At 42.3% G+C, this 27,344-nt stretch overlaps 1 protein-coding gene across 1 annotated transcript in view; it reads left to right on the plus strand.

Annotated features, from left to right (window-relative positions):
• Positions 1–413: 413 nt before the first annotated feature.
• The window catches only part of tmem45a (transmembrane protein 45a), a 79,739-nt gene continuing 52,808 nt past the window's right edge, over positions 414–27,344 (plus strand). Inside the window, exon 1 of the mRNA XM_041869904.2 lies at positions 414–664. The gene's annotated coding sequence lies outside the window, so the exon portion shown is untranslated. The remainder of the gene's footprint in view (positions 665–27,344) is intronic.

Here is a 27,344-nt window from a genome sequence, read left to right on the forward strand (position 1 = left end):
TCTGTTCATTTCCACACCCTAGTCTAAAATCAACAGGTTCCATAACGTGCGGAGAATCTGTCACAAAGTAATGAATTAATTAATTTTAAAAAGAATGGAAAATGTAAGGAATATAATATTTGAATACACCATTAAGCCAAATAAAAACTGGATTAAAAAATATATATCCTAGTAGGCTACTGTATCATTGTGAATAGAATATGTATGGCGCACTTCAAACGTCCATCAATTGACTCACTCAACAAGTAGCGGATTCTGTCTGTCTGGCCAGAGGGACTCCAAGCAGGCGGGGTAAAAGTGCACACGTGGATTCTCGCTCAGTGCAGACTGACAAGGTGTTCAACCAATCAATGTCAGTAAGAGTGACGTAGTTTTACAATGCTCAGCCAATGGTATACAGTTGGGGATGTTTCCCAAAAAAAAAAAAAAATATTTGACGATCTGAAAAAGTGGTTGTGAAAGTACCCAGTTGGAAGATGGGACGGCTGGTATAATAATAACCTACCTACCTTTTTGGATGATACTGTATGTAGGATATTTTTCTTTTTGGAAGATGTTTAAACTGTATTCATTGGATTTGAATAAAATGTGAATGTTTCGACATACGGGAACACTTAGGAACTTTGGCGCACGGATTTTTTTGTGTGGAAACAATCTAACTACGGTAAGACAAGATCAGTGACGTCACTTTCTTAAATGACATTTCAGAAACAGATGTCTACAGGCTATATTATAGTAGTACATCGACAGTTATACTTTTAGTTTATTCTCAATACATCTTTGGTGTATACAATGATGTGCTAAACCACCATGTACCCTCTAGCAATGACCACGTTTACATGCGCACAGTATTCTGGATAGTAGCTCATATCCTGCTTAAGGTCTTATTCGGGATAAACTGTTTACATTGACCTTTGGTATCCTGCTCAAGAGTATCCCTGTAGCCATGAATAAACAGAATATTCCTAATTTAAGTTCACATCTGTTAAATGGAACAGTAACTTGAAATATGGACACTGACAGTAGGACTATAACCTCTCAAATGTAGCGTAATATAATATTAACTCCCTGCAGAATTCTGCATTTCTTGCAGTAAAATTATAGAACAAATGTTATTTTGTCTCGGGAACAGGAGTGGAGACATATTTAATTATTTCAGCATCTCTTGAGAAAATGCGAATGAGCTGTAATGTGTTGTTTTTGACGCTGTTATGCAAGCCGACAGTATTTCAACCAAATCAAATATGCACCGAAGACCAACTGGCCTATCAGAAAGGTGTTTCATCGTTTTCTCAGCTTTTCAATTCCTTAAAACCAGTCAAACTGACATTTTGAACAGGACCTATCTTTCCACTGTTTTGGAGTTATTGCGTTTTCTACCGGGTCCCTAAACGAAACAGACAATTTTACCGGTCTTAACTAGATTACTGATGCATTAATTCTATCGATGTAAGACATTATTCTGGTGAGCACTATACTTTATTTAGTCTCATAGGGCAACAATTTATGACAGAAGAGAAGCTGCATGTATCTAACTATATAGTTGACAAACAAATGGCCTACCAAATGTCCGAAATTATAAACAGAAACTTGTCTAAATTAGAGGTGAAAGGATCCAGTAGACTATACGGTCCAGCATGGAGTATCATCAAAATACATTATTATGGAATTATTATGGTGGATCGAACTGTGCAGGTAGCCTACTATTTGAAGTGATTTGTTTGACAATCAGATGAAAACTTCATCACACAACATGATATGCGAAACTGAGCCTGCGCAGACAGTAAAGGGGATAAGATGTTGACATGCCACAGTATCCTGTCTAAAATCAGCATATCCCAGGTATCTTTTCAGGGTTTCTCATAACCGGGATACAAGCTTTTAACAGATATTATGTTTATATGTGTAAACTGAAAAACAGAATACTACAGAATACACCAATATCCCAATACTATTGTAAATGGGATATTGGTGCGCATGTAAACGTGGTCAATGATGAGGTTTACCCTGACTAGTAAAATTATATGCTTTATGAAAGCAGAGGTTTACCCTGAAAATGTGGAAAAAGTCAAGGGGTCTGAATACTTTCCGAATGCACTATAGGTTACCACCACCCAATATGAATGGTATTTAGGTTACTACCACACAATATGAATGGTATTTAGGTTACTACCACACAATATGAATGGTATTTAGGTTACTACCACACAATATGACACTAGAACTCATCATTGGACCTCCTGCTGTCAGTAACATCAGTGTATAGTGGATCATCCTTGATGCCCAGCAGCCTGGCAGACTGGCTCTGCATGACTCCTGCTTTTAAACAGATTCAGACTCTGGTACAGGCTCTATTGGTGGGGATCTCTCTCTCTAACCTACTGGTAGGTCAATCAATCAACCAACCAATCATCACATAAATCATAGGTGATGTTATATCAGTCTAGTTCAGGATTCTGGTATGGTCCTGAGGTTATTTCATCTAACCCAGTTTACGAGTTCATTATCCTAATGATATACTGTAGGTATAGACACACCCTTGTCAGAATGAGCATCCTGTTGTTGTTGTGTGGGTGTGACACAAACACCATATACAGTGAGGGGAAAAAAGTATTTGATCCCCTACTGATTTTGTACATTTGCCTACTGACAAAGAAATGATCAGTCTATAATATGAATGGTAGGTTTATTTGAACAGTGAGAGACAGAATAACAACAAAAAAATCCAGAAAAAAGCATGTCAAAAATGTTATAAATTGATTTGCATTTTAATGAGGGAAATAAGTATTTGACCCCCTCTCAATCAGAAAGATTTCTGGCTCCCAGGTGTCTTTTATACAGGTAACGAGCTGAGATTAGGAGCACACTCTTAAAGGGAGTGCTCCTAATCTCAGCTTGTTACCTGTATAAAAGACACCTGTTCCACAGAAGCAATCAATCAATCAAATTCCAAACTCTCCACCATGGCCAAGACCAAATAGCTCTCCAAGGATGTCAGGGACAAGATTGTAGACCTACACAAGGCTGGAATGGGCTACAAGACCATCGCCAAGCAGCTTGTTGAGAAGGTGACAACAATTGGTGCGATTAAACACAAAAGAACTGTCAATCTCCCTCGGCCTGGGGCTCCATGCAAGACCTCACCTCGTGGAGTTGCAATGATCATGAGAATGGTGAGGAATCAGCCCAGAACTACAGGGAGGATCTTGTCAATGATCTCAAGGGCAGCTGGGACCATAGTCATCAAGAAAACAATTGGTAACACACTATGCCGTGAAGGACTGAAATCCTGCAGCGCCCGCAAGGTCCCCTTGCTCAAGAAAGCACATATACAGGGCCGTCTGAAGTTTGCCAATGAACATCTGAATGATTCAGAGGAGAACTGGGTGAAAGTGTTGTGGTCAGATGAGACCAAAATGGAGCTCTTTGGCATCAACTCAACTCGCCGTGTTTGGAGGAGGAGGAATGCTGCCTATGACCCCAAGAACACCATCCCCACCGTCAAACATGGAGGTGGAAACATTATGCTTTGGGGGTGTTTTTCTGCTAAGGGGACAGGACAACTTCACCGCATCAAAGGGACGATGGACGGGGCCATGTACCGTCAAATCTTGGAGTGCGAACCTCCTTCCCTCAGCCAGGGCATTGAAAATGGGTCGTGGATGGGTATTCCAGCATGACAATGACCCAAAACACACGGCCAAGGCATCAAAGAAGTGGCTCAAGAAGAAGCACATGAAGGTCCTGGAGTGGCCTAGCCAGTCTCCAGACCTTAATCCCATAGAAAATCTGTGGAGGGGAGCTGAAGGTTCGAGTTGCCAAACGTCAGCCTCGAAACCTTAATGACTTGGAGAAGATCTGCAAAGAGGAGTGGAACAAAATCCCTCCTGAGATGTGTGCAAACCTGGTGGCCAACTACAAACGTCTGACCTCTGTGATTGCCAACAAGGGTTTTGCCACCAAGTACTAATTCATGTTTTGCAGAGGGGTCAAATACTTATTTCTCTCATTAAAATGCAAATCAATTTATAACATTCTTGACATGCGTTTTTCTGTATTTTTTTGTTGTTATTCTGTCTCTCACTGTTCAATAAACCTACCTTTAAAATTATAGACTGATCATTTCTTTGTCAGTGGGCAAGCGTACAAAATCAGCAGGGGATCAAATACTTTTTCCCTCCCTGTACCTTGGCAACCAATCACAGGCACTACTCTAAAGTGGTGTGGAGGAGTGATTGGGCTCATCATCACCATGGAGACGGTGTGTTAGAGGATGATTAGGAGAGGATCAGTGAGAACACAGCTGTGCTCACAGACGCTCAGCTCATATTCTGACGTGTTTGGAGCGAAGCCTGTCTGAATGTATTGAAAACATATTGAAAACAAACCAAACAAAGCTGCTGGCACGAATAAAGGCGGCTCAGGTAATAATTCAACAGGTTCATAAATCCTTATCCCTCACCATGTCGTGTCATCCTGACAGTCGATCTATAAAACCATGCTCATGTTTATGATATTGTTACAATAGGACATTTTTAGCAGAGAGCAATGATGGATGTTTGAAGGCTGGAAAACGTCGCGACAGCAGAGCTGAATGACGATGGTACCAAGCACCAGACAGACTACAGGGAATCATCTGAACAGGGAGAAACAACACGGATAATGGTGGACAGACATTGTGCTGTAGTCTATTGAGATGTAAATGTGACAGTCTGCCAGCAACAAGTGAAGAGTTTCATTTCAAAACTTCATGTATATCAATTTTAAGAAATGATGGTAAGTTTACATAAATTAAAAAAACATATTGTGAAAGAGATAGAGCTAGTATTATTTCATCTTAGCATGACATGGGCTAGTGAAAAGACTGACAGGATTAATCTTACCATGACATGGCTAGTGAAAAGAGACATGATTAATCTTACCATGACATGGGCTAGTGAAAAGAGACATGATTAATCTTACCATGACATGGGCTAGTGAAAAAGACTGACATGATTCATCTTACCATGACATGGGCTGAGTGAAAAGACTGACGGGATTAATCTTACCATGACATGGGCTAGTGAAAAGACTGACAGGATTAGTCTTACCATGACATGGGCTAGTGAAAAGACTGACAGGATTAATCTTACCATGACATGGGCTAGTGAAAAGACTGACAGGATTAATCTTACCATGACATGGGCTAGTGAATAGACTGACAGGATTAGTCTTACCATGACATGGGCTAGTGAAAAGACTGACAGGATTAATCTTACCATGACATGGGCTAGTGAAAAGACTGACAGGATTAATCTTAGCATGACATGGGCTAGTGAAAAGACTGACAGGATTAATCTTACCATGACATGGGCTAGTGAAAAGACTGACAGGATTAATCTTACCATGACATGGGCTAGTGAAAAGAGACATGATTAATCTTACCATGACATGGGCTAGTGAAAAGACTGACAGGATTAATCTTACCATGACATGGGCTAGTGAAAAAGACTGACAGGATTAATCTTACCATGACATGGGCTAGTGAAAAGAGACATGATGAATCTTACCATGACATGGGCTAGTGAATAGACTGACAGGATTAATCTTACCATGACATGGGCTAGTGAAAAGACTGACAGGATTAATCTTACCATGACACGGGCCTAGTGAAAAGACTGACATGATTAATCTTACCATGACATGGGCTAGTGAAAAGAGACATGATGAATCTTACCATGACATGGGCTAGTGAATAGACTGACAGGATTAATCTTACCATGACGTGGGCTGAGTGAATAGACTGACAGGATTAATCTTACCATGACATGGGCTAGTGAAAAAGACTGACAGATTAATCTTACCATGACATGGGCTAGTGAATAGACTGACAGGATTAATCTTACCATGACATGGGCTAGTGAAAAGAGACATTATTAATCTTACCATGACATGGGCTAGTGAAAAAGACTGACAGGATTAATCTTACCATGACATGGGCTAGTGAATAGACTGACAGGATTAATCTTACCATGACATGGGCTAGTGAAAAGACTGACAGGATTAATCTTACCATGACATGGGCTAGTGAAAAGAGACATGATTAATCTTACCATGATATGGGCTAGTGAATAGACTGACAGGATTAATCTTACCATGACATGGGCTAGTGAAAAAGACTGACAGGATTAATCTTACCATGACATGGGCTAGTGAAAAAGACTGACAGGATTAATCTTACCATGCCATGGGCTAGTGAAAAAGACTGACAGGATTAATCTTACCATGACATGGGCTAGTGAAAAGAGACATTATTAATCTTACCATGACATGGGCTAGTGAAAAGACTGACAGGATTAATCTTACCATGACATGGGCTAGTGAAAAAGACTGACAGATTAATCTTACCATGACATGGGCTAGTGAAAAGACTGACAGGATTAATCTTACCATGACATGGGCTAGTGAAAAGACTGACAGGATTAATCTTACCATGACATGGGCTAGTGAAAAGACTGACAGGATTAATTTTACCATGACATGGGCTAGTGAAAAGACTGACAGGATTAATCTTACCATGACATGGGCTAGTGAAAAGACTGACAGGATTAATCTTACCATGACATGGGCTAGTGAAAAAAGAGACATTATTAATCTTACCATGACATGGCCTAGTGAAAAGACTGACAGGATTAATCTTACCATGACATGGGCTAGTGAAAAAGACTGACAGGATTAATCTTACCATGACATGGGCTAGTGAAAAGACTGACAGGATTAATTTTTACCATGACATGGGCTAGTGAAAAGACTGACAGGATTAATCTTACCATGACATGGGCTAGTGAAAAAGACTGACAGGATTAATCTTACCATGACATGGGCTAGTGAAAAGACTGACAGGATTAATCTTACCATGACATGGGCTAGTGAAAAAGACTGACAGGATTAATCTTACCTTGACATGGGCTAGTGAAAAAGAGACATTATTAATCTTACCATGACATGGCCTAGTGAAAAGACTGACAGGATTAATCTTACCATGACATGGGCTAGTGAAAAGACTGACAGGATTAATCTTACCATGACATGGGCTAGTGAAAAGACTGACAGGATTAATCTTACCATGACATGGGCTAGTGAAAAGACTGACAGGATTAATCTTACCATGACATGGGCTAGTGAATAGACTGACAGGATTAATCTTACCATGACATGGGCTAGTGAAAAGACTGACAGGATTAATCTTACCATGACATGGGCTAGTGAAAAGAGACATGATTAATCTTACCATGACATGGGCTAGTGAAAAGACTGACAGGATTAGTCTTACCATGACATGGGCTAGTGAAAAAGACTGACAGGATTAATCTTACCATGACATGGGCTAGTGAAAAAGACTGACAGGATTAATCTTACCATGACATGGGCTAGTGAAAAGAGACATGATTAATCTTACCATGACATGGGCTAGTGAAAAGACTGACAGGATTAATCTTACCATGACATGGGCTAGTGAAAAAGACTGACAGGATTAATCTTACCATGACATGGGCTAGTGAAAAGAGACATGATTAATCTTACCATGACATGGGCTAGTGAAAAGACTGACAGGATTAATCTTACCATGACATGGGCTAGTGAAAAGACTGACAGGATTAGTCTTACCATGACATGGGCTAGTGAAAAGACTGACAGGATTAATCTTACCATGACATGGGCTAGTGAAAAAGACTGACAGGATTAATCTTACCATGACATGGGCTAGTGAAAAGACTGACAGGATTAATTTTACCATGACATGGGCTAGTGAAAAGACTGACAGGATTAATCTTACCATGACATGGGCTAGTGAATAGACTGACAGGATTAATCTTACCATGACATGGGCTAGTGAAAAGAGACATTATTAATCTTACCATGACATGGGCTAGTGAAAAGACTGACAGGATTAATCTTACCATGACATGGGCTAGTGAATAGACTGACAGGATTAATTTTACCATGACATGGGCTAGTGAAAAGACTGACAGGATTAATCTTACCATGACATGGGCTAGTGAATAGACTGACAGGATTAATCTTACCATGACATGGGCTAGTGAAAAGAGACATTATTAATCTTACCATGACATGGGCTAGTGAAAAGAGACATGATTAATCTTACCATGACATGGGCTAGTGAAAAGACTGACAGGATTAATCTTACCATGACATGGGCTAGTGAATAGACTGACAGGATTAATCTTACCATGACATGGGCTAGTGAAAAGACTGACAGGATTAATCTTACCATGACATGGGCTAGTGAAAAGACTGACAGGATTAATCTTACCATGCCATGGGCTAGTGAAAAGACTGACAGGATTAATCTTACCATGACATGGGCTAGTGAAAAGACTGACATTATTAATCTTACCATGACATGGGCTAGTGAAAAGACTGACAGGATTAATCTTACCATGACATGGGCTAGTGAAAAGACTGACAGGATTAATCTTACCATGACATGGGCTAGTGAATAGACTGACAGGATTAATTTTACCATGACATGGGCTAGTGAAAAAGAGACATTATTAATCTTACCATGACATGGGCTAGTGAAAAAGACTGACAGGATTAATCTTACCATGACATGGGCTAGTGAAAAGACTGACAGGATTAATCTTACCATGACATGGGCTAGTGAAAAGACTGACAGGATTAATCTTACCATGACATGGGCTAGTGAAAAGACTGACAGGATTAATCTTACCATGACATGGGCTAGTGAAAAGACTGACATGATTAATCTTACCATGACATGGGCTAGTGAAAAGACTGACAGGATTAATCTTACCATGACATGGGCTAGTGAAAAGAGACATGATTAATCTTACCATGACATGGGCTAGTGAAAAGACTGACAGGATTAGTCTTACCATGACATGGGCTAGTGAAAAGACTGACAGGATTAATCTTACCATGACATGGGCTAGTGAATAGACTGACAGGATTAATCTTACCATGACATGGGCTAGTGAAAAGAGACATGATTAATTTTACCATGACATGGGCTAGTGAAAAGACTGACAGGATTAATCTTACCATGACATGGGCTAGTGAAAAGACTGACAGGATTAATCTTACCATGACATGGGCTAGTGAAAAGACTGACAGGATTAATCTTACCATGACATGGGCTAGTGAAAAGACTGACAGGATTAGTCTTACCATGACATGGGCTAGTGAAAAGACTGACAGGATTAATCTTACCATGACATGGGCTAGTGAAAAGACTGACAGGATTAGTCTTACCATGACATGGGCTAGTGAAAAGAGACATGATTAATCTTACCATGACATGGGCTAGTGAAAAGACTGACAGGATTAATCTTACCATGACATGGGCTAGTGAAAAGACTGACAGGATTAATCTTACCATGACATGGGCTAGTGAAAAGAGACATGATGAATCTTACCATGACATGGGCTAGTGAATAGACTGACAGGATTAATCTTACCATGACATGGGCTAGTGAAAAGACTGACAGGATTAATCTTACCATGACACGGGCTAGTGAAAAGACTGACATGATTAATCTTACCATGACATGGGCTAGTGAAAAGAGACATGATGAATCTTACCATGACATGGGCTAGTGAATAGACTGACAGGATTAATCTTACCATGACATGGGCTAGTGAATAGACTGACAGGATTAATCTTACCATGACATGGGCTAGTGAAAAAGACTGACAGGATTAAACTTACCATGACATGGGCTAGTGAATAGACTGACAGGATTAATCTTACCATGACATGGGCTAGTGAAAAGAGACATTATTAATCTTACCATGACATGGGCTAGTGAAAAGACTGACAGGATTAATCTTACCATGACATGGGCTAGTGAATAGACTGACAGGATTAATCTTACCATGACATGGGCTAGTGAAAAGACTGACAGGATTAATCTTACCATGACATGGGCTAGTGAAAAGAGACATGATTAATCTTACCATGATATGGGCTAGTGAATAGACTGACAGGATTAATCTTACCATGACATGGGCTAGTGAAAAGAGACATTATTAATCTTACCATGACATGGGCTAGTGAAAAGACTGACAGGATTAATCTTACCATGACATGGGCTAGTGAAAAGACTGACAGGATTAATCTTACCATGACATGGGCTAGTGAAAAGACTGACAGGATTAATCTTACCATGACATGGGCTAGTGAATAGACTGACAGGATTAATTTTACCATGACATGGGCTAGTGAAAAGAGACATTATTAATCTTACCATGACATGGGCTAGTGAAAAGACTGACAGGATTAATCTTACCATGACATGGGCTAGTGAAAAGACTGACAGGATTAATCTTACCATGACATGGGCTAGTGAAAAGACTGACAGGATTAATTTTACCATGACATGGGCTAGTGAAAAGACTGACAGGATTAATCTTACCATGACATGGGCTAGTGAAAAGACTGACAGGATTAATCTTACCATGACATGGGCTAGTGAAAAGACTGACAGGATTAATCTTACCATGACATGGGCTAGTGAAAAGAGACATGATTAATCTTACCATGACATGGGCTAGTGAAAAGACTGACAGGATTAGTCTTACCATGACATGGGCTAGTGAAAAGACTGACAGGATTAATCTTACCATGACATGGGCTAGTGAATAGACTGACAGGATTAATCTTACCATGACATGGGCTAGTGAAAAGAGACATGATTAATTTTACCATGACATGGGCTAGTGAAAAGACTGACAGGATTAATCTTACCATGACATGGGCTAGTGAAAAGACTGACAGGATTAATCTTACCATGGCATGGGCTAGTGAAAAGACTGACAGGATTAATCTTACCATGACATGGGCTAGTGAAAAGACTGACAGGATTAGTCTTACCATGACATGGGCTAGTGAAAAAGACTGACAGGATTAATCTTACCATGACATGGGCTAGTGAAAAGACTGACAGGATTAGTCTTACCATGACATGGGCTAGTGAATAGACTGACAGGATTAATCTTACCATGACACGGGCTAGTGAAAAGACTGACAGGATTAGTCTTACCATGACATGGGCTAGTGAAAAGACTGACAGGATTAGTCTTACCATGACATGGGCTAGTGAAAAGAATGACAGGATTAGTTTTACCATGACATGGGCTAGTGAAAAGACTGACATTATTAATCTTACCATGACATGGGCTAGTGAAAAGACTGACAGGATTAGTCTTACCATGACATGGGCTAGTGAAAAGACTGACATTATTAATCTTACCATGACATGGGCTAGTGAAAAGACTGACAGGATTAGTCTTACCATGACATGGGCTAGTGAAAAGACTGACAGGATTAATCTTACCATGACATGGGCTAGTGAAAAAGACTGACAGGATTAATCTTACCATGACATGGGCTAGTGAAAAGACTGACAGGATTAATCTTACCATGACATGGGCTAGTGAAAAGACTGACAGGATTAGTCTTACCATGACATGGGCTAGTGAAAAAGACTGACATTATTAATCTTACCATGACATGGGCTAGTGAAAAGACTGACAGGATTAGTCTTACCATGACATGGGCTAGTGAAAAGACTGACAGGATTAATCTTACCATGACATGGGCTAGTGAAAAGACTGACAGGATTAATCTTACCATGACATGGGCTAGTGAAAAAGACTGACAGGATTAGTCTTACCATGACATGGGCTAGTGAAAAGACTGACAGGATTAATCTTACCATGACATGGGCTAGTGAAAAGAGACAGGATTAATCTTACCATGATATGGGCTAGTGAATAGACTGACAGGATTAATCTTACCATGACATGGGCTAGTGAAAAGAGACATTATTAATCTTACCATGACATGGGCTAGTGAAAAGACTGACAGGATTAATCTTACCATGACATGGGCTAGTGAATAGACTGACAGGATTAATTTTACCATGACATGGGCTAGTGAAAAGACTGACAGGATTAATCTTACCATGACATGGGCTAGTGAATAGACTGACATTATTAATCTTACCATGACATGGGCTAGTGAAAAGAGACATGATTAATCTTACCATGACATGGGCTAGTGAAAAGACTGACAGGATTAGTCTTACCATGACATGGGCTAGTGAAAAGACTGACAGGATTAGTTTTACCATGACATGGGCTAGTGAAAAGACTGACAGGATTAATCTTACCATGACATGGGCTAGTGAATAGACTGACAGGATTAATCTTACCATGACATGGGCTAGTGAAAAGACTGACAGGATTAATCTTACCATGACATGGGCTAGTGAAAAGACTGACAGGATTAATCTTACCATGCCATGGGCTAGTGAAAAGACTGACAGGATTAATCTTACCATGACATGGGCTAGTGAAAAGAGACATTATTAATCTTACCATGACATGGGCTAGTGAAAAGACTGACAGGATTAATCTTACCATGACATGGGCTAGTGAAAAGAGACATTATTAATCTTACCATGACATGGGCTAGTGAATAGACTGACAGGATTAATCTTAGCATGACATGGGCTAGTGAAAAGACTGACAGGATTAATCTTACCATGACATGGGCTAGTGAAAAGACTGACATTATTAATCTTACCATGACATGGGCTAGTGAAAAGACTGACAGGATTAGTCTTACCATGACATGGGCTAGTGAAAAGACTGACATTATTAATCTTACCATGACATGGGCTAGTGAAAAGACTGACAGGATTAGTCTTACCATGACATGGGCTAGTGAAAAGACTGACAGGATTAATCTTACCATGACATGGGCTAGTGAAAAGACTGACAGGATTAATCTTACCATGACATGGGCTAGTGAAAAGACTGACAGGATTAATCTTACCATGACATGGGCTAGTGAAAAGACTGACAGGATTAATCTTACCATGACATGGGCTAGTGAAAAGAGACAGGATTAATCTTACCATGATATGGGCTAGTGAATAGACTGACAGGATTAATCTTACCATGACATGGGCTAGTGAAAAGAGACATTATTAATCTTACCATGACATGGGCTAGTGAAAAGACTGACAGGATTAATCTTACCATGACATGGGCTAATGAATAGACTGACAGGATTAATTTTACCATGACATGGGCTAGTGAAAAGACTGACAGGATTAATCTTACCATGACATGGGCTAGTGAATAGACTGACATTATTAATCTTACCATGACATGGGCTAGTGAAAAGAGACATGATTAATCTTACCATGACATGGGCTAGTGAAAAGACTGACAGGATTAGTCTTACCATGACATGGGCTAGTGAAAAGACTGACAGGATTAGTTTTACCATGACATGGCCTAGTGAAAAGACTGACAGGATTAATCTTACCATGACATGGGCTAGTGAATAGACTGACAGGATTAATCTTACCATGACATGGGCTAGTGAAAAGACTGACAGGATTAATCTTGCCATGCCATGGGCTAGTGAAAAGACTGACAGGATTAATCTTACCATGACATGGGCTAGTGAAAAGAGACATTATTAATCTTACCATGACATGGGCTAGTGAAAAGACTGACAGGATTAATCTTACCATGACATGGGCTAGTGAAAAGACTGACAGGATTAATCTTACCATGACATGGGCTAGTGAATAGACTGACAGGATTAATTTTACCATGACATGGGCTAGTGAAAAGAGACATTATTAATCTTACCATGACATGGGCTAGTGAAAAGACTGACAGGATTAATCTTACCATGACATGGGCTAGTGAAAAGACTGACAGGATTAATCTTACCATGACATGGGCTAGTGAAAAGACTGACAGGATTAATCTTACCATGACATGGGCTAGTGAAAAGACTGACAGGATTAATCTTACCATGACATGGGCTAGTGAAAAAGACTGACAGGATTAATCTTACCATGACATGGGCTAGTGAAAAAGACTGACAGGATTAATCTTACCATGACATGGGCTAGTGAAAAGAGACATGATTAATCTTACCATGACATGGGCTAGTGAAAAGACTGACAGGATTAGTCTTACCATGACATGGGCTAGTGAAAAGACTGACAGGATTAATCTTACCATGACATGGGCTAGTGAAAAGACTGACAGGATTAGTCTTACCATGACATGGGCTAGTGAAAAGACTGACAGGATTAATCTTACCATGACATGGGCTAGTGAAAAGACTGACAGGATTAATCTTACCATGACATGGGCTAGTGAAAAGACTGACAGGATTAATCTTACCATGACATGGGCTAGTGAAAAGACTGACAGGATTAATCTTACCATGACATGGGCTAGTGAAAAGAGACAGGATTAATCTTACCATGATATGGGCTAGTGAATAGACTGACAGGATTAATCTTACCATGACATGGGCTAGTGAAAAGAGACATTATTAATCTTACCATGACATGGGCTAGTGAAAAGACTGACAGGATTAATCTTACCATGACATGGGCTAATGAATAGACTGACAGGATTAATTTTACCATGACATGGGCTAGTGAAAAGACTGACAGGATTAATCTTACCATGACATGGGCTAGTGAATAGACTGACATTATTAATCTTACCATGACATGGGCTAGTGAAAAGAGACATGATTAATCTTACCATGACATGGGCTAGTGAAAAGACTGACAGGATTAGTCTTACCATGACATGGGCTAGTGAAAAGACTGACAGGATTAGTTTTACCATGACATGGCCTAGTGAAAAGACTGACAGGATTAATCTTACCATGACATGGGCTAGTGAATAGACTGACAGGATTAATCTTACCATGACATGGGCTAGTGAAAAGACTGACAGGATTAATCTTACCATGCCATGGGCTAGTGAAAAGACTGACAGGATTAATCTTACCATGACATGGGCTAGTGAAAAGAGACATTATTAATCTTACCATGACATGGGCTAGTGAAAAAGACTGACAGGATTAATCTTACCATGACATGGGCTAGTGAAAAAGACTGACAGGATTAATCTTACCATGACATGGGCTAGTGAATAGACTGACAGGATTAATTTTACCATGACATGGGCTAGTGAAAAGAGACATTATTAATCTTACCATGACATGGGCTAGTGAAAAGACTGACAGGATTAATCTTACCATGACATGGGCTAGTGAAAAGACTGACAGGATTAATCTTACCATGACATGGGCTAGTGAAAGACTGACAGGATTAATCTTACCATGACATGGGCTAGTGAAAAGACTGACAGGATTAATCTTACCATGACATGGGCTAGTGAAAAGACTGACAGGATTAATCTTACCATGACATGGGCTAGTGAAAAGACTGACAGGATTAATCTTACCATGACATGGGCTAGTGAAAAGAGACATGATTAATCTTACCATGACATGGGCTAGTGAAAAGACTGACAGGATTAGTCTTACCATGACATGGGCTAGTGAAAAGACTGACAGGATTAATCTTACCATGACATGGGCTAGTGAAAAGAGACATGATTAATTTTACCATGACATGGGCTAGTGAAAAGACTGACAGGATTAATCTTACCATGACATGGGCTAGTGAAAAGACTGACAGGATTAATCTTACCATGACATGGGCTAGTGAAAAGACTGACAGGATTAATCTTACCATGACATGGGCTAGTGAAAAGACTGACAGGATTAGTTTTACCATGACATGGGCTAGTGAAAAGACTGACAGGATTAATCTTACCATGACATGGGCTAGTGAAAAGACTGACAGGATTAGTCTTACCATGACATGGGCTAGTGAATAGACTGACAGAATTAATCTTACCATGACACGGGCTAGTGAAAAGACTGACAGGATTAGTCTTACCATGACATGGGCTAGTGAAAAGACTGACAGGATTAGTCTTACCATGACATGGGCTAGTGAAAAGACTGACAGGATTAGTCTTACCATGACATGGGCTAGTGAAAAGACTGACATTATTAATCTTACCATGACATGGGCTAGTGAAAAGACTGACAGGATTAGTCTTACCATGACATGGGCTAGTGAAAAAGACTGACATTATTAATCTTACCATGACATGGGCTAGTGAAAAGACTGACAGGATTAGTCTTACCATGACATGGGCTAGTGAAAAGACTGACAGGATTAATCTTACCATGACATGGGCTAGTGAAAAGACTGACAGGATTAATCTTACCATGACATGGGCTAGTGAAAAGACTGACAGGATTAATCTTACCATGACATGGGCTAGTGAAAAGACTGACAGGATTAATCTTACCATGACATGGGCTAGTGAAAAGAGACATTATTAATCTTACCATGACATGGGCTAGTGAATAGACTGACAGGATTAATCTTAGCATGACATGGGCTAGTGAAAAGACTGACAGGATTAATCTTACCATGACATGGGCTAGTGAAAAGACTGACATTATTAATCTTACCATGACATGGGCTAGTGAAAAGACTGACAGGATTAGTCTTACCATGACATGGGCTAGTGAAAAAGACTGACATTATTAATCTTACCATGACATGGGCTAGTGAAAAGACTGACAGGATTAGTCTTACCATGACATGGGCTAGTGAAAAGACTGACAGGATTAATCTTACCATGACATGGGCTAGTGAAAAGACTGACAGGATTAATCTTACCATGACATGGGCTAGTGAAAAGACTGACAGGATTAATCTTACCATGACATGGGCTAGTGAAAAGACTGACAGGATTAATCTTACCATGACATGGGCTAGTGAAAAGAGACAGGATTAATCTTACCATGATATGGGCTAGTGAATAGACTGACAGGATTAATCTTAGCATGACATGGGCTAGTGAAAAGACTGACAGGATTAATCTTACCATGACATGGGCTAGTGAAAAGACTGACATTATTAATCTTACCATGACATGGGCTAGTGAAAAGACTGACAGGATTAATCTTACCATGACATGGGCTAGTGAAAAGACTGACAGGATTAATTTTACCATGACATGGGCTAGTGAAAAGACTGACAGGATTAGTCTTACCATGACATGGGCTAGTGAATAGACTGACAGGATTAATCTTACCATGACATGGGCTAGTGAAAAGACTGACAGGATTAATCTTACCATGACATGGGCTAGTGAAAAGACTGACAGGATTAATCTTACCATGACATGGGCTAGTGAAAAGACTGACAGGATTAATCTTACCATGACATGGGCTAGTGAAAAGACTGACAGGATTAATCTTACCATGACATGGGCTAGTGAATAGACTGACAGGATTAATCTTACCATAACATGGGCTAGTGAATAGACTGACATGATTAATCTTACCATGACATGGGCTAGTGAAAAGACTGACAGGATTAATCTTACCATAACATGGGCTAGTGAAAAGACTGACAGGATTAATCTTACCATAACATGGGCTAGTGAAAAGACTGACATTATTAATCTTACCATGACATGGGCTAGTGAAAAGACTGACAGGATTAGTCTTACCATGACATGGGCTAGTGAAAAAACATGATTTTGTTTGAAATATATTGCAAGCTAACTTTATTTTAGAGAGACAAATAATCATGTTTTGTGGCAAAACACTATATACCTACCTCAAAGAACAGAACTCAATAGAAACAGCATCCCGGTTGGGTTTTAAACCGACAGAACTCAATAGAAACAGCATCCCGGTTGGGTTTTAAACCGACAGAACTCAATAGAAACAGCATCCCGGTTGGGTTTTAAACCAACAGAACTCAATAGAAACAGCATCCCGGTTGGGTTTTAAACCAACAGAACTCAATAGAAACAGTATCCCGGTTGGGTTTTAAACCAACAGAACTCAATAGAAACAGTCCCCGGTTGGGTTTTAAACCAACAGAACTCAAAAGAAACAGTATCCCGGTTGGGTTTTAAACCGACAGAACTCAATAGAAACAGTTCCCGGTTGGGTTTTAAACCGACAGAACTCAATAGAAACAGTATCCCGGTTGGGTTTTAATGGTGCAATGCAAATTGTCCGGGTAGCCATGATTAGCTGTTCAGGAGTCTTATGGCTTGGGGGTAGAAGCTGTTAAGAAGCCTTTTGGACCTAGACTTGGCGCTCCGGTACCGCTTGCTGTGAGCTGCAGAGGGAACATTCTATGACTAGGGTGGCTGGAGTCTTTGACAATTTTTATGGCCTTCCTCTGACACCGCCTGGTATAGAGGTCCTGGATGGCAGGAAGCTTGGCCCCAGTGATGTACTGGGCCGTACGCACTACCCTCTGTAGCGCCTTGCGGTCGGAGGCCGAGCAGTTGCCATACCAGGCGGTGATGCAACCAGTCAGGATGCTCTCGATGGTGCAGCTGTAGAACCTTTTGAGGATCTGAGGACCCATGCCAAATCTTTTCAGTCTCCTGAGGGGGAATAAGCTTTGTCGTGCCCTCTTCACAACTGTCTTGCTGTGTTAGGACCATGACAGTTTGTTGGTGATGTGGACACCAAGGAAGTTGAAGCTCTCAACCTGCTCCACTACAGCCCCGGCGATGAGAATGGGGGCGTGTAGTCCCTTGTAGTCCACAATCATCTCCTTTGCCTTGAGCATGTTGAGGGAGAGGTTGGCAGATGTGTTGTTACCTACCCTTACCACCTGGGGGCGGCCCGTCAGGAAGTCCAGGATCCAGTTGCAGAGGGAGGTGTTTAGTCCCAGGGTCCTTAGCTTAGTGATGAGCTTTGAGGGCACTATGGTGTTGAACGCTGAGCTGGAGTCAATGAATAGCATTCTCACATAGGTGTTCCTCTTGTCCAGGTGGGAAAGGGCAGTGTGGAGTGCAATAGAGATTGCATCATCTGTGGATCTGTTGGGGCGCTATGCAAATTGGAGTGGGTCTAGGGTTTCTGGGATAATGTTGTTGATGTGAGCCATGACCAGCCTTTCAAAGCACTTCATGGCTACAGACGTGAGTGCTACGGGTTGGTAGTCATTTAGGCAGGTTATCTTAGTGTTCTTGGGAACAAGGATGTCAGTGAAGACACTTGCCAGTTGGTCAGCGCATGCTCGGAGTACACGTCCTGGTAATCCGTCTGGCCCTGCGGCCTTGTGAATGTTGACCTGTTTAAAGGTCTTACTCACAACGGCTACAGAGAGCGTGATCACATAGTCATCCGGAACAGCTGAGGCTCTCATGCATGCTTCAGTGTTGCTTGCCTCGAAGCGAGGACAGAAGTGATTTAGCTCGTCTGGTAGGCTTGTGTCACTGGGTCCAATGGTGGCGAGCTTTACCCCACTCTAGCCGACACTTGGCATTGCGCATGGTGATCTTTGGCTTGTGTGCGGTGTAACTTTTGGAACAATTGTATGTTGTTTTTACACTTTTCTTTTCTTAGGATAAATCAAAGGCAGCTTTTTAAGTTTGATGATATACACTTTATTGTTACAGGAGTGGGTCGCAGTTCCGGAGCGACCCACTAGGTGTCATCCTCCGACAACCATAGGCACCTCCTCACTCACAGTCGGGAATAATTATCTGCCTATTGGTGTCACCTGTGGCTATCTGATTCACCTGTGTATTTATGCCCTCACTTCCCTGTGTTCCCTTGCTCAGTTTTTTTTGCTAGTTCCTTGATGTCAAGCAGTACGTATCAGTGTCGGATCACGTGACGGAGTTACAGGTACCCGAGAAGTGTTCTCCCTGTGTCATTGTGTTTTTCCAGTCAGAGTTAGTATTTTGTATTGTTTGTTGTCAGCCTGTTTTTTGGAGACCTATGTGCTCCTCATTTGTTTTCGTGTATAGTCTGTTGTTTTGTATCCTGGCTTTGGGACCACCAGTAAAGATCCTTGTTTCACCATCCTTGCCTACTGTCTATCCTGCACCGCACCTGGGTCACACCTCACCCCAACCCTTACACTTTATGGAAGGATTTAAGGACTAATAAGGACATTGAAAGTCTGTTGGAATGAATTTGCCGGTCAAGGATGGATTGATTCTTATAGTTGGAGTGACACAGCCCGCTGTCTGCAGCCTCTGTATATGTATGCAGTCATGTTATTGTTTCCATTCCCCTGAGTGGCACTGGATCTTGGCTCTCTCCTTTTCACTAGCTTGTTTATAAAGTTACCTTTTTGGACCAACAGGAACATATATCACAGGCTCCAATAGGAACAGATATCACAGGGTCCAACAGGAACAGATATCACAGACTAACAGGAACAGATATCACAGGCTCCAACAGGAACAGATATCACAGGCTCCAACAGGAACAGATATCACAGGCTCCAACAGGAACAGATATCACAGGCTCCAACAGGAACAGATATCACAGGGTCCAACAGGAACAGATATCACAGGCTCCAATAGGAACAGATATCACAGGCTCCAACAGGAACAGATATCACAGGCTCCAACAGGAACAGATATCACAGGCTCCAACAGGAACAGATATCACAGACTAACAGGAACAGATATCACAGGGTGCAACAGGAACAGATATCACAGGGTCCAACAGGAACAGATATCACAGGGTCCAACAGGAACAGATATCACAGGGTCCAACAGGAACAGATATCACAGGGTCCAACAGGAACAGATATTACAGGCTCCAACAGGACCAGATATCACAGGCTCCAACAGGAACAGATATCACAGGCTCCAATAGGAACAGATATCACAGGCTCCAACAGGACCAGATATCACAGGCTCCAACAGGAACAGATATCACAGGCTCCAACAGGAACATATATCACAGGGTCCAACAGGAACAGATATCACAGGGTCCAATAGGAACAGATATCACAGGCTCCAACAGGACCAGATATCACAGGCTCCAACAGGAACAGATATCACAGGCTCCAACAGGAACAGATATCACAGGGTCCAACAGGAACAGATATCACAGGGTCCAACGGGAACAGATATCACAGGCTCCAACAGGAACAGATATCACAGGCTCCAATAGGAACAGATATCACAGGCTCCAACAGGACCAGATATCACAGGCTCCAACAGGAACAGATATCACAGGCTCCAACAGGAACATATATCACAGGGTCCAACAGGAACAGATATCACAGGGTCCAATAGGAACAGATATCACAGGCTCCAACAGGACCAGATATCACAGGCTCCAACAGGAACAGATATCACAGGCTCCAACAGGAACATATATCACAGGGTCCAACAGGAACAGATATCACAGGGTCCAACGGGAACAGATATCACAGGCTCCAACAGGAACAGATATCACAGGCTCCAACAGGAACAGATATCACAGGGTCCAACAGGAACAGATATCACAGGGTCCAACAGGAACAGATATCACAGGCTCCAACAGGAACAGATATCACAGGCTCCAACAGGAACAGATATCACAGGCTCCAATAGGAACAGATATCACAGGCTCCAACAGGAACAGATATCACAGGCTCCAACAGGAACAGATATCACAGGCTCCAACAGGAACAGATATCACAGACTAACAGGAACAGATATCACAGGGTGCAACAGGAACAGATATCACAGGGTCCAACAGGAACAGATATCACAGGGTCCAACAGGAACAGATATCACAGGGTCCAACAGGAACAGATATCACAGGGTCCAACAGGAACAGATATCACAGGCTCCAACAGGACCAGATATCACAGGCTCCAACAGGAACAGATATCACAGGCTCCAATAGGAACAGATATCACAGGCTCCAACAGGACCAGATATCACAGGCTCCAACAGGAACAGATATCACAGGCTCCAACAGGAACATATATCACAGGGTCCAACAGGAACAGATATCACAGGGTCCAATAGGAACAGATATCACAGGCTCCAACAGGACCAGATATCACAGGCTCCAACAGGAACAGATATCACAGGCTCCAACAGGAACAGATATCACAGGGTCCAACAGGAACAGATATCACAGGGTCCAACGGGAACAGATATCACAGGCTCCAACAGGAACAGATATCACAGGCTCCAATAGGAACAGATATTACAGGCTCCAACAGGACCAGATATCACAGGCTCCAACAGGAACAGATATCACAGGCTCCAACAGGAACATATATCACAGGGTCCAACAGGAACAGATATCACAGGGTCCAATAGGAACAGATATCACAGGCTCCAACAGGACCAGATATCACAGGCTCCAACAGGAACAGATATCACAGGCTCCAACAGGAACATATATCACAGGGTCCAACAGGAACAGATATCACAGGGTCCAACGGGAACAGATATCACAGGCTCCAACAGGAACAGATATCACAGGCTCCAACAGGAACAGATATCACAGGGTCCAACAGGAACAGATATCACAGGCTCCAACAGGAACAGATATCACAGGCTCCAACAGGAACAGATATCACAGGCTCCAACAGAACAGCTGAGAGTAACAGCTGTTTATCACCACATCTGGCTGACTAAGTCAGGGGTTAGCCTAAATGAATAAGGGGTTCCTGGCTTGTCTCTATGCTGCTGTAGTGTTTGTTGATACTTGGCTACCTGCCAAACCTTTCATTTTTTACTTTTAATAACCATTTAATCAAAACTCTGCATTTAACACATTTACCAACGTCTTCGTTTAGTCCTCGCTCGACTTTTTTCATTCAACTTTTTCACCCCGGACCCTTTATCTGGACATGGTTCTACAGGACCCTTTATCTGGACATGGTTCTACAGGACCCTTTATCTGGACATGGTTCTACAGGACTCTTTATCTGGACATGGTTCTACAGGACTCTTTATCTGGACATGGTTCTACAGGACCCTTTAACTGGACATGGTTCTACAGGACCCTTTATCTGGACATGGTTCTACAGGACTCTTTATTTCAAGGCTTCTGTAAAGAAATGCTGTCTGCATGCTCAACCGGTGTCGCTCATTCAGTCGACAAACTTTCAGCCGGTTCTCCCCATTAAGCAACGAGTCGGAGTCAGAGGCCGAGCATTCTCAGGTCTCTCCTCCACCCATTACGGGGTCTGAGCCGCCGAAGCCGCCCACCATTAGCTCGGACAAATTGAAAACCCCAGTCATTGGCGACTCCATTACCCGCAATATTAGACTTAAAAAGAATCATCCAGCGATCATACACTGTTTACCAGGGGGCAGGGCTACCGACGTAAAGGCTAATCTGAAGATGGTGCTGGCTGAGACTAAAACTGGTGTTATCCACGTCGCCAACAACAATGTTAGGATGAAACAGTCAGAGGTCACCAAGCGCAACATAGCTTCAGAGTGTAAATTAGCTAGAAAGATGTGTCGGCATCTATTAATTGTCTCTGGCCCCCTCCCAGTTAGGGGGAGTGATGAGCTCTACAGCAGAGTCTCACAACTCAATCGCTGGTTGAAATCTGTTTTCTGCCCCTCCCAAAATATATAATTTGTAGATAACTGTTACTCTTTCTGGGACTCACCCACAAACAGGACCAAGCCTGGCCTGCTGAGGAGTGACGGACTCCATCCTAGCTGGAGGGGTGCTACAGGACCAAGCCTGGCCTGCTGAGGAGTGACGGACTCCATCCTAGCTGGAGGGGTGCTACAGGACCAAGCCTGGCCTGCTGAGGAGTGACGGACTCCATCCTAGCTGGAGGGGTGCTACAGGACCAAGCCTGGCCTGCTGAGGAGTGATGGACTCCATCCTAGCTGGAGGGGTGCTACAGGACCAAGCCTGGCCTGCTGAGGAGTGACGGACCCTGGAGGGGTGCTACAGGACCAAGCCTGGCCTGCTGAGGAGTGATGGACTCCATCCTAGCTGGAGGGGTGCTACAGGACCAAGCCTGGCCTGCTGAGGAGTGACGACTCCATCCTAGCTGGAGGGGTGCTACAGGACCAAGCCTGGCCTGCTGAGGAGTGATGGACTCCATCCTAGCTGGAGGGGTGCTACAGGACCAAGCCTGGCCTGCTGAGGAGTGACGGACCCTGGAGGGGTGCTACAGGACCAAGCCTGGCTTGCTGAGGAGTGATGGACTCCATCCTAGCTGGAGGGGTGTTACAGGACCAAGCCTGGCCTGCTGAGGAGTGATGGACTCCATCCTAGCTGGAGGGGTGCTACAGGACCAAGCCTGGCCTGCTGAGGAGTGATGGACTCCATCCTAGCTGGAGGGGTGCTACAGGACCAAGCCTGGCCTGCTGAGGAGTGATGGACTCCATCCTAGCTGGAGGGGTGCTACAGGACCAAGCCTGGCCTGCTGAGGAGTGATGGACTCCATCCTAGCTGGAGGGGTGCTACAGGACCAAGCCTGGCCTGCTGAGGAGTGATGGACTCCATCCTAGCTGGAGGGGTGTTACAGGACCAAGCCTGGCCTGCTGAGGAGTGATGGACTCCATCCTAGCTGGAGGGGTGCTCTCATCTTATCTACCACCATAGACAGGAATCTAACTCCTCTAGCTCCACAATGAGACAGGGTGCAGGCCAGGCAGCAGGCTGTTAGCCAGCCTTCCAGCTTAGTAGAGTCTGCCACTAGCACAGTCAGTGTAGTCAGCTCAGCTTTCCCCATTGAGACAGTGTTTGTGCCTCGATCTAGGTTGAGCAAAACTAAACATGGCGGTGTTCGCTTTAGCAATCTCACTGGAATAAAGACCTCCGTTCCTGTCATTATTGAAAGAGATTGTGATAATATCTCACATCTGAAAATAGGACTACTAATGTTAGATCCTTCACTTCCAAGGCAGTCATTGTCAATTAACTAATCATGATCATAACCTTGATGTGATTGGCCTGACTGAAACATGGCTCAAGCCTGAATAATTGACTGTGTTAAATGAGGCCTCTCCTCCTGGTTACACTAGTGACCATATCCTCCATGCATCCAGCAAAGGCGGAGGTGTTGCTAACATTTACGACAGAAAATTTATATTTATCCCCCCCAAAAATGTCGTTTTTTGAGCTTCTTGTCATGAAATCTATGCAGCCTACTCAATAACTTTCTATAGCTACTGTTAACAGGCCTCCTGGGCCGTATACAGCGTTCCTCACTGAGTTCCCTGAATTCCTATCGGACCTTGTAGTCATGGCAGATAGTATTTATAATGTTTGGTGACTTCAATAGTCACATGGAAAAGTCCACAGACCCACTCCAAAAGGCTTTCGGAGCCATCATCGACTCAGTGGGTTTTGTCCAATATGTCTCCGGACCTACACGTTGCCACAGTCATACCCTGTTTTGTCCCGTGGAATAAATATTGTGGATCTAAATGTTTTTACCCATAATCCTGGACTATCGGACCACCATTTTATAACGTTTGCAATAGCAACAAATAATCTGCTCAGACCCAACCAAGGATTATCAAAAGCAGTGCTATATATTCTCGGACAACCCAAAGATTTCTAGATGCCCTTCCAGACTCCCTACACCTACCCAAGGACGTCGGAGTACAAACATTTGTTAACCACCTAATTGAGGATCTAAATTTAACCTTGCGTAATACCCTAGATGCAGTCACACCCCTTAAAACGAAATCATTTGTCACAAGAAATTAGCTCCCTGATATACAGAAAATACCAGAGCCCTGAAGCAAGCTTCCAGAAACTTGGAACGGAAATGGCATCCACCAAAAGTCTTCCGACTAGCTTGGAAAGAAAGTACCGTGCAAAATCGAAGAGCTCTCACGGCTGCTCGATCAGCCTACTTTTCCAACCTAATTGAGGAGAATAAGAACAATCCAAAATGTTGAACTCATGAACTTCTTTGACGAAAAGATCATGATCATTAGAAAGCAAATTACGACTCCTCTTTGAATCTGCGTATTTCTCCAAAGCTCAGTTGTCCTGAGTCTGCACAGAACTGCCAGGACCTAGGATCAATGGAGACACTCAAGTTTTTTTAATCCTGTATTTCTCGACACATTCACGAAAATAGTCATGGCCTCTAAACCTTCCAGCTGCCTACTGGACCCTATTCCAACTAAACTACTGAAAGAGCTACTTCCTGTGCTTGGCCCTCCTATGTTGAACATAATAAATGGCTCCCTATCCACTGGATGTGAACCAAACTCACTAAAAGTGGCAGTAATAAAGCCTCTCTTGAAAAAGCCAAACCTTGACCTGGAAAATGTTTTTTAAAATGACAGGCCTATATCGAATCTCGCATTCCTCTAATAAAAAACAAACAAACTGTTGCGCAGCAACTCACTGCCTTTTTGAAGACAAATCATGTATACGAAACACTTCAGTCTGGTTTTAGACCCAATCATAGTACTGAGACTGCACTCGTGAAGGTGGTAAATGACCTTTTAATGGCGTCAGACCAAGGCTCTGCATCTGTCCTCGTGCTCCTAGACCTTAGTGCTACTTTTGACACCATCGATCGCAACATTCTTTTGGAGAGATTGGAAACCCTAATTGGTCTACAAGGACAAGTTCTTGCCTGGTTTAGATCTTATATTCTACCTCTTGGTGATGTCATTCGAAAACACAATGTCAACTTTCACTGCTATGCGGACGACACACAGCTGGACATTTCGATGAAACATGGAGAAGCCCCAAAATGTCCTTCCCTGGAAGCCTGTGTTTCAGACATAAGGAAGTGGATGGCCGCAAATATTTTACTTTTAAACTCGGACAAAACAGAGATTCTAGTTCTAGTTCCCAAGAAACAAAGAGATCTGCTGTTGGATCTGACAATTAATCTTGATGGTTGAACAGTCGTCTCAAATAAAACTGTGGAGGACCTCGGCGTTACTCTGGACCCTATCAACATATCAACATATCAACATATCAACATATCAAGAATATTTCAAGGGAAGCTTTTTTTTCATCTTCGTAACATTGTAAAAATCAGAAACGTTTTGTCCAAAAATGATGCAGAAAAGCTAATCCATGCTTTTGCCGCTTCTAGATTAGACTACTGCAATGCTCTACTCTCTGGCTTCCTAGTAGTTTTACTGTGTAGAGAGTCTAGTTCATGAGTAGTTTTACTGTGTGGAGAGTCTAGTAACTAGTCTATCAGTAGTTATACTGTGTGGAGAGTCTAGTAACTAGTCTATCAGTAGTTATACTGTGTGGAGAGTCTAGTAACTAGTCTATCAGTAGTTATACTGTGTAGAGAGTCTAGTAACTAGTCTATCAGTAGTTATACTGTGTAGAGAGTCTAGTAACTAGTCTATCAGTAGTTTTACTGTGTGGAGAGTCTAGTCCATGAGTTTATTTTCCTCTGGTTTACCAGCTTCAGCTAAGTCTGTCTCTCTGTCAATTAATTTCATTTATTCAAGGGAACAAACAATGAGACTCAGCTGTTGAGATGTAAATAGACCAATTAATAGATATGCTGTGGTTGAACGATTCTCCATCTAGATACATACAGTGCATTCGGAAAGTATTCAGACCCCTTTAATTTTGTTACATTACAGCCTTATTCTAAAATGGATTAAATCGTTTTTTCCCCTCATTAATCTACACACAATAC

Source organism: Coregonus clupeaformis, unplaced genomic scaffold (assembly GCF_020615455.1).
Source record: "Coregonus clupeaformis isolate EN_2021a unplaced genomic scaffold, ASM2061545v1 scaf0846, whole genome shotgun sequence".
Taxonomy (NCBI): Eukaryota; Metazoa; Chordata; class Actinopteri; order Salmoniformes; family Salmonidae; genus Coregonus; species Coregonus clupeaformis.